This window comes from Fukomys damarensis, unplaced genomic scaffold, assembly GCF_012274545.1.
Source record: "Fukomys damarensis isolate Sample0158 unplaced genomic scaffold, DMR_v1.0_HiC HiC_scaffold_17, whole genome shotgun sequence".
Classification (NCBI taxonomy): domain Eukaryota; kingdom Metazoa; phylum Chordata; class Mammalia; order Rodentia; family Bathyergidae; genus Fukomys; species Fukomys damarensis.
Window position 1 is genome coordinate 2,252,817 of NW_022900929.1, and position 8,258 is coordinate 2,261,074.

At 43.4% G+C, this 8,258-nt stretch overlaps 1 protein-coding gene across 1 annotated transcript in view; it reads left to right on the forward strand.

The window, feature by feature from the left end:
• Usp42 (ubiquitin specific peptidase 42) overlaps nt 1–8,258 on the forward strand; it is a 45,388-nt gene that overhangs the window by 3,296 nt on the left and 33,834 nt on the right. Inside the window, exons 2-3 of the mRNA XM_010642762.2 lie at nt 1,159–1,312; nt 3,650–3,809. The gene's annotated coding sequence lies outside the window, so the exon portion shown is untranslated. The remainder of the gene's footprint in view (nt 1–1,158; nt 1,313–3,649; nt 3,810–8,258) is intronic.

Sequence of the window (8,258 nt, forward strand, 5' to 3'; positions counted from 1 at the left end):
CCTCTAGCTTGTAAAATGGAAGTAGCGGTGGCATGACTCCATAGTCCTGTGGAGAATACTAAAGGACATGTCTGAAACATTGAGAGATGCCTGAGTCATAGTCATCATTCACGTTACCTGGCCTAAATATCCTTTCCTAATGATAGCACTTAATTTTTGCTCCTAGGAGGTTGATTCCTGCCAGTACCACTGATCAACATCCATCCTAGGTCAGAGGGTCTCTGATCCTGTTGCTGGGCAAGAACCCCAAGAGGCTTCACCTCTTATATCTCCCTGTTTGTGGAGGTCCTTCTGAGGGTGCAATTTTTTGGGAGGGTACCAGAGATTGAACTCAGGACCTTGCACTTGCAAGTCAGGCGCGGTGCCACTGAACTAAATCCCCAGCCCACAAGGGTGCAGTTTTTGTCACCAACTCCTTCAGGCAAGTGAGACACTTGGCTTAGCTTTTCTTCTGTTTTTTCACCACCCCAGTCCATGAAACTTGCAGTGTTCTACAGTATACCTGTTGGAGATAGAAAGAGAGTTTGCATGCCTACGAGGGGACAAAAGTGGGGGCTTAGAAGACATTTATCTACTTCCAGGTCTCAGAGAGGAAGTTGCCCATGCAAGGGAGAGCCAAGAGGAAGTATGATCAAATGGGGGAAGAACCTGGGTGAATGGAAGTGGAAGTGTTTCAAAAGAAAGAAATTATAAGTAACTTATACTTGAATTAGGTCCTCTTTACAGATCACAATATCCTCCACTAGCCAAACCATAGTTTTCACCAGAAGGCAGCAGAACCAACTGTGTCTCACTGACAACTTTTCATTTCTCAGCTTCTGAAGTAAGCTGGACCCATGTCCTGCCATTTCCTTCTATAGCACCTGAGGGCTTCTGGCATCCAGAACTGCATGCACCCTTCTCCTTTACCATGAGTCAGGGCCAAGCCCATTTGCTTAGAAAATCCTTCCATTCATCCACAATGTTTTGATCAAGAACATTGTACCTCACCTCTAGCCTGTAAAATGAAATAATGGCATCCACTCCATAGGCCTGTGGAGAATAGTAAAAGGGCATGTCTAAAACATTGAGAAGAGATTCCTGGGACATAGTCATCTCTCAAGTGTTAGCTGGCATAAATATCCTTTCCTAATAACAATACCTCATCTTTGCTCCTAGGAATTTTTGCTGCCACCACGACTGATCAATATCAGTGGGATCTGAAGATCTCTGATCCTGGTGGGAAGGGCCCCTCATTGGCCTTCACCCCTTGAATCTCCCTACTTTAGTAAAATTCTTTTGAGTGTGCAGTTTTTGTCACCAACTCCTTAAGGTGAGTGAGACACTAGGCTTGCCACCCTGTTTTCTCCCAGCTCAAGTCTATGAATATCTGTAGCGTTCTAAGAGGGTAGATGTAAAGATAGGATGTTAGGAGTTTGTGTTCCAAAGATGGGGCAACAATGAGCATTGGGAGGAAGAAGTCATGTAACACCAGGTCTCAAGCAAGAGGTTGCCCTTGCCAGGTAGACCCAAGCACAAGCATCTGGTTTGGGTCACACAGCAGATGAGACTGAGGGGAAATCTGAATGACAGCTTTTATTGGGTTTGTGAAGAAAAAGCAAGCCAGATCAGAGTAACAGCTAAAAATGGCGGATTGCAATAATTTCACTGGGCTTTGGTTATTGGGAGGCCTCTAGATGTTTGCACTTGGGCCTGAATGGTTTAGGGCAGGAGAAATATCTAGATAAGTAAGTGATTGAGATCATTTCTTGGGTTGGTTGGGTTTTTTAATTTTGTTTTGTTTTTTAGGAAATTCATGTGTTTGGATCAGCCGTTTGCTATCCAGAAAACTCAGCTATACATAGGGAATTTCTCCCAAGCCAACATGCTGCACAAGATGTCTAAAAAACATAAAATACAGAACATAAAAATACACATGCAGGCTTGTAGATGCCTTGATTTCTTCCTTGACCTTCATGTGGACTTGTCCCTGTGGTCATGTGTCCAAATTCCCCTTTCCCTTGGAGACACCAGTCATTGAATTAGAACTCACCCTAAAGACTAACTTGGTTACCTCTGTAAGGTCCCTGGGTCAAAATAAAGTCACATTCTCTGATGTGATCCTGTGTTAGGACACAGTTCTCCCATTACATACTTCAGACCATTATTCTCTCCTCCCTCTGCTGTTTTTGTCTCCCCTCTCTGCACCTATGATTAAGATTATTTTCATTGTTTTTTATAGATATTGGTAGTATGTGAATATTTATTTTCGGTACTGGGGAACACTGTGTATATTTTATATGTACATATACATGTATGTATATTTTGAGATAGTTTCTTAAGTTATTAAGTTGCCCAGTGTAAGGTCAAAGTTTTGATCCTTTTTTTTTTTTTTTTACCAGGGATTGAACTCAGGACCTTGTGCTTAGGAGGCAGGCATCACTGAGCTACATCCGTAGCTCAAAATTTTGATCCTAATGTCTCAGCCTCCCTGGCTTTTTTTTTGTTGTTGTTGTTTTGTTTTTTTGGTACCGGGGATTGAACTTAGGTCCCTGCGCTTGTGAAGCAAGTGGCAGAACCACTGAGTTAAACCCCCAGCACCAGGATTCGTTATTGTGGTGATACGTACAGGATCTGATATCTTAACCATTTAAAAATATACAGTTCAGTGGCATTAAGTATATTTATATTAAATTGAGTTTTTAATCTCCTTTAAACAACCATTTTCCTATAATATATAATATTTAAAATTTAGTGCCTCAGGTAAGCACATGTGAAGTGCTCATGTTCTTTTGCACAGATACATGTATAACATGCAAATAAAGGTAATTTGTCTTTCAGGTAAAAACAGCTTGGTTTGATGGTCATGTGCCAGTAGAAAAACTTTCAGTACTGCATTTAATCATTGTTTAAGATAGCACACATTCTTGTTTGTGAATTGATCAGGAATAGATTTCTATTACTTATATTAGGAAGTGATATTTTTTCCTTATATAAGTTCAGCTAGCCAGACTTACATCTATTTTTCCTTTGCAACCCTAAATGTACTGAATCACACTATCTGCTGAACCCTGTCCTTGTTATCATTGAATTATTAATCTTCATTTCTGCACATCTCACAAAATCCAAGGGCAATGGAATTCTGAAAGACACACTTTGCTTCCAGTTGTCATTTGGTCCTGAAATGCTGGCAGCCTTTATTTGCCTGCGGGGGGAGGATACTACTTAATCTTGAAGAGGCCCCATCTCACGTGTCACTTCATTTGCAAAACTTTTCCTGAACGCCATTTACTTCAAGTTAAGTCCACCCACTGGGCCCTGCTTTTATTTCCTTGCGTGAAACATGGTGACATTGTGGATAACCAATTATGCATAGCTCTGGATTCCCAAAAGTAGTCTCTGGAAAATAGGTACAGCATTTCCAATACATGGCACATTCTGAGATGCAAGTTAATATTTTGGAATCCTTAAGGAGCAGCTAGGGGTCTTAGATTTGGAGCAGGTATTGTACAGCTTCAGGCTCCTTTCAAGAGACCGTGCTCCTCAAAAGACAAATGTAACCTGCCTGGAAAACTTTCAGGCTTTAGTATCTTCTGTTGGTTTGCGGGGAAGGATGTTAATTATTATTATTTGCTCTGAAAAATTAAAATAGCCTTTTATTTCTTTGCAGTCTAAAGCAAGACTTGAAGAATCCAACTCATAAAAGCCAGCCTGGTTTTATACCTAGTCTGTTTATAAACAGCACCCTCTGAAGACTGTCTCCCCAAGTGGTCTGCAGGGACAAGTCTCCTGATAGTGTCATCTGAGCACTCTTAAAGAGTGCAAGGAAGGTACTCTTCCCTTTCTCCCTCCTTGCCTCCCTTGCCTTTTTTTGTGGTAAAATGTGATAGGTACTTCTTTGGGATATGTTTTGTGTCTAATCTATTTTAGGCATTTCTATTATTTCTTCTTTGTTCATAGTGATTATGAGTAAAATCTACAAGAGGTAAAGGGCCTGGTTGTGGTTACAGATCATAAATGGATGGAAAGGGTAGTGGCAGATTAAGGTAGGCCTTCATTATGTCTGCATAAATTCATTGTCACCCTCCTTGATCCATCCAGTGTTTGCAGTGGCCACACTGGTGATTAAATATGAAAATAGGGATTTAGCTCAGTGGTGCTGCCACCAGCCTCACAAGCAAGCGCAAGGTCCTGAGTTTGATCTTTGTTACCAAAAAAAAAAAAAAAAAAAAAAAAAAATAGTAGAAATTCCCAGCCTTGCATCCTGTACAACTCTGAGGGTAGCACTATTCTCTGCTCTTCACCCAAGTGTTACTCTCTTTGACAGAGAGAGCTGTTCAGGGGCTTCCACTTGCCTTTCCCTACTTCAATAGCTCTTGTTCTCTGAGTCAGGGAACCAATGTATATTTTTTGGCAACTCCTAAGTATGACTATTTGAATACTGCATTTGGGAACCAGATAATGACCCAGTGGACTCAGTGTATCACCTGACCCCTAGCAATAAAGGGGGCCCTGGAGGTGCTTAAGATCTTCATCTGTCTACATGAATGGACACTGTAACCAAAATCCTAGAGATACCAGAGTAGTACCTTTTCCTAGTGTATGGTTACCCAGTAAATTAAATGGCCAGAGTTCTTTTGGGAAAAATTTGGACAATCACTATGGTTAATATGTGGCACAGATCTGGCTTTTCCTTTGCTGAATGGGCGTTTGGACCTGAGAACTGACTCAGTTTGGGAAAACTTGGCAGGTGACTGCTCCTTTCCACTTGAACAGTTGATCTAATTTATCTACTGTGCATCCAAATTTTATATAGGAAGATATGCATCCTTCAATTACCTAGGTATTGTGCCTTTGTTGACTGCCTACCATCCCCACGTTGTAGTAGCCATCTCTGTGGACACTTGAAAGTCAGGTACTAGTGTCACCGATGCCCTAGCAACAAGCATGCTCACTTTGCTTCTGCTGAGTAAATGCTGCCACCTGGCTTCTGTTTCTCTGGGATCCTATCATCCTGCTTGCCACACGAGAGCCTACTTCTACAATGGCATCCCCTAGTCTCAGCCCTGACCCACAGATGACAGCCACAACCACAAGTCACTGTTTCTCAACAAAGCTGGTACTGCCTTCACTCTGCTCCCCGTCCCCACCCTGTGGTCATGATAAAGTATCTCCCAGACCTTGTCAAGGAAGAGTCAGCTGGTAGCACTTGTTTTTAGCATGTCCACTTCTGAGCCCACTGTTGCCTTCTGCCACTATCTACCAACAAAGTCATGGCATCTCAGCTTCATAGAACAGGCACTTTTGCAATGGTGCATCAGAACTAGGACCTTTGACAGAAGTGTTATATGTGTAATATGGAACAATGCCCATATTCCTACCAACCCTTATTTATTCCCCTATCTCTGCCAGTCTTCTAGCCTTCTTGGGATCCATTCCCAGGCTTATTTGCAGTTCCTGCTGGTATTTATGAGCTTAATTCTGTAGCTGCTTCAATTTATAGTTTCATTCCTCCCCCTAGCAGTCCTGAAATTTCGTCAGGTCATACTGGGACCTGGTGTTAGTGAATGATCTGGTAGCCAGGAGCCATATGGAGGCAGAGAATATACTGTCTTGTAGAGTACCTGCCTCATCTAAGCTGTATGCATAGCCTTTGGGGTGGTGGCCATATTCTCTAACAAGTGGGAGTGGCTGAAGTCTCACTGATATTAGATTCTCATTGTTAAGTCTTGGGTCTCCTCTTCCTTACCAGAGCCCTGGCATGTTGGAGAGTGATTGTGGCTAAGAATTCAATCATTCCTAAAGTTCTGCTCCTTTTGAAATAAGTCCCAAGCCTAGTCCTCAGGGATGCCTGCCCTGTGTCTATAGGTGACAACAGTTAGGTAGAGTACAAGGGTCTCTTGCTTTCACACTTTGCTTTATACTAATGACTAATCACCTGAAGCTTATCATTTTTCCCTTTTTAAAAAGGCACAAGTACCCAATCTCACATTTCTAATAACTAGTTCTCCCCTCATCTTCAAACGTTAGAGAGACTTAATAGGCCACCACACCCCTTTTTACCCACATCTGACCATAGTTCCCCTCAAGTGGGAGCAACTATTAGTATCCATTTATTACTTGGAATCTAATGTTTATATTTTCCTAAGAACCATTCCTGGTACTGTGTTAAGCCAGTCTTCCCAGAAGTAGGGATTGTGGCAGAATCGGGTGTTCATCATATATACTGTGAGAGAGTTCTGGGTAAGAAGGTAATGAGAGGCAGGGGCAGTGAAGAGTCAAGCAAGAGTATGGTCTCAGTGGGAAATTAGGTTCCCTTTAGCTAAGAACAGCCCTTGAGAGAAAGGGCCTGCTGTGGGTTATTAGTGGCTATAACTCACAGCAGGTGTGTGTGGGGGGATGGACCAGTCATCCAGCAGAAAGGATCTGGGTAGGGAGTTAACAGCACCCACTGCAGGTCCTCAGAAAAACTAATTCATCCATCTTTGACATCTGTTACTCTGATTACCTGGGAGGGCTTGGGGACACTTGCGCATGACATTGTTGGTAAAGGAGACAGGCTGAGTGACTTCTGTAGGTCACACAGCTTGTAAGAACAGAAGCAAAGCGAAATTTTCTCCAAACAAAAGTTACTTTGGATTAAGCTCTTCTCTGGAAGATAGCAGGTTTCTGGGACGAGTTTGCCAACTGTCTCAACCAAAGATCCATCCATTGGAAGGCAGGGATTTTATATTCTTTATAACTTCTCCATTCTTGTCAGTTTGCTAAAGTGGCCCTAAGAAAAAGATTTCTTCTGTTTGCTTTGAGGTCATGGAGAAGGTAGAGTGGGGAAGTGCAACTTCCTCTCTAAGAGCCTGTGTGAAAATTCCAAGGGATGATTAAAATTTTTTTTCTTACCCAAACTGCTCAGGCACCCTGATAAGGTGTTTAAGGGGATGATGGAAGGGGCAATCTATCAGTAGACTGTGAAATGTAAAATGAAATTAAAAGCCAAACTTCTAATGTGACTTCCAAAGGAAGCATTTTGAAATATCACAAAGTTCAGGTGAATATCAAGGTTCTTTAGCATTTGGACTTGATCGTCTGAGAGTTGTTTGGAAAAGGGAAGGAGTTACTGGGTCCATTCCCATAGTTGATCTCTTCTCAAAAATCTCTTAATGTTGGAACGGCTGTGAAGGTAAAATTCCATAAACATTATCAAGAAGAAAGTTGTGATGTTAATCCTGAAAGTGGACACTGAATACTAGAGGACTGGAATTAGCTTCTCGCTCTTTTGTTTCCTCAGAGTGCTCCTTCTTCAAGTACACAATTGATATTCTAAAAGCAGTCTATAGAGGAAGTAATGATTGGGGCCTCACAACGGGCTGTGTGGGAAGAGGAATGGATAGACTTTCTATCAGCACGTGTAAGAATTCGGTGGGGCATGGTTCTAGGATTTGTAGGAAAGTCTGTTTATGGCTGGAACACCTAGAAGAAAAAAGGAAACTTGGGCCTTTCAATGTCAGACTAAGGAGTTTACACTTATATTTGGGTGGAGGAAGTCTCTGACCTATGGTTCCGAAAGATCATCTTACCCAGAGCATGAAAGAATCAGAGTATCACAGAGAGAAAGAGAGATTGTCAGAATGAGCTTGGAGAGAGTGAAGGATAATTTGGGGTCAGGACCACATCCCCTGGAATCTGGCAGTAGGATATGAGTTCGGATAAGAGGCTGGATTGTCTAGGGAAGGAAAAATGCAGAGGGAGACTCAGGTCGGCGCCATATCCTTAATCAAAGCAGACAAGAGATGCAGGAGGCAGGAGGCAGAGGTATGGAGGGGAGAGATGAGGATGAACCAGTTCTATTGGACCTCGTGGTCAACGACCTAAGTGATCAGAAGTATGACACTAGGAATGCAATAGCCGGTCCACTTGCCCTCAAATACTGCAGCCTCTCCAGAACCAGGTTTAAGACGCTCCCCTTCCCGGAACACTGCGTGCAGCCTGATGGACAGCGGCTAGGTCCCGCGGACCTCAAAGCCGAGGGTTGCGCAGCGCATTCGCGCAGGAAGAAGCGCACGGTTGGGAAAAGGTTTGCACCGAGACTGTTGCTCTCTGGGGGCGGGTATTTCGGCGGCCCGCAGCCCGCGGGCTTGAAATGGGAACTTCGGCGGAGGCCGTCGCACAGTTTATTGCCTGGAGGGCCGGGCGGAAGAGGCCTTGCCTCGCCCTGCGCCGCCGCTCGCTCAGCCAATCCGTGCACTCCTTCCGCCGGCAGCCGGCGCTCTGCTGACGCGCGA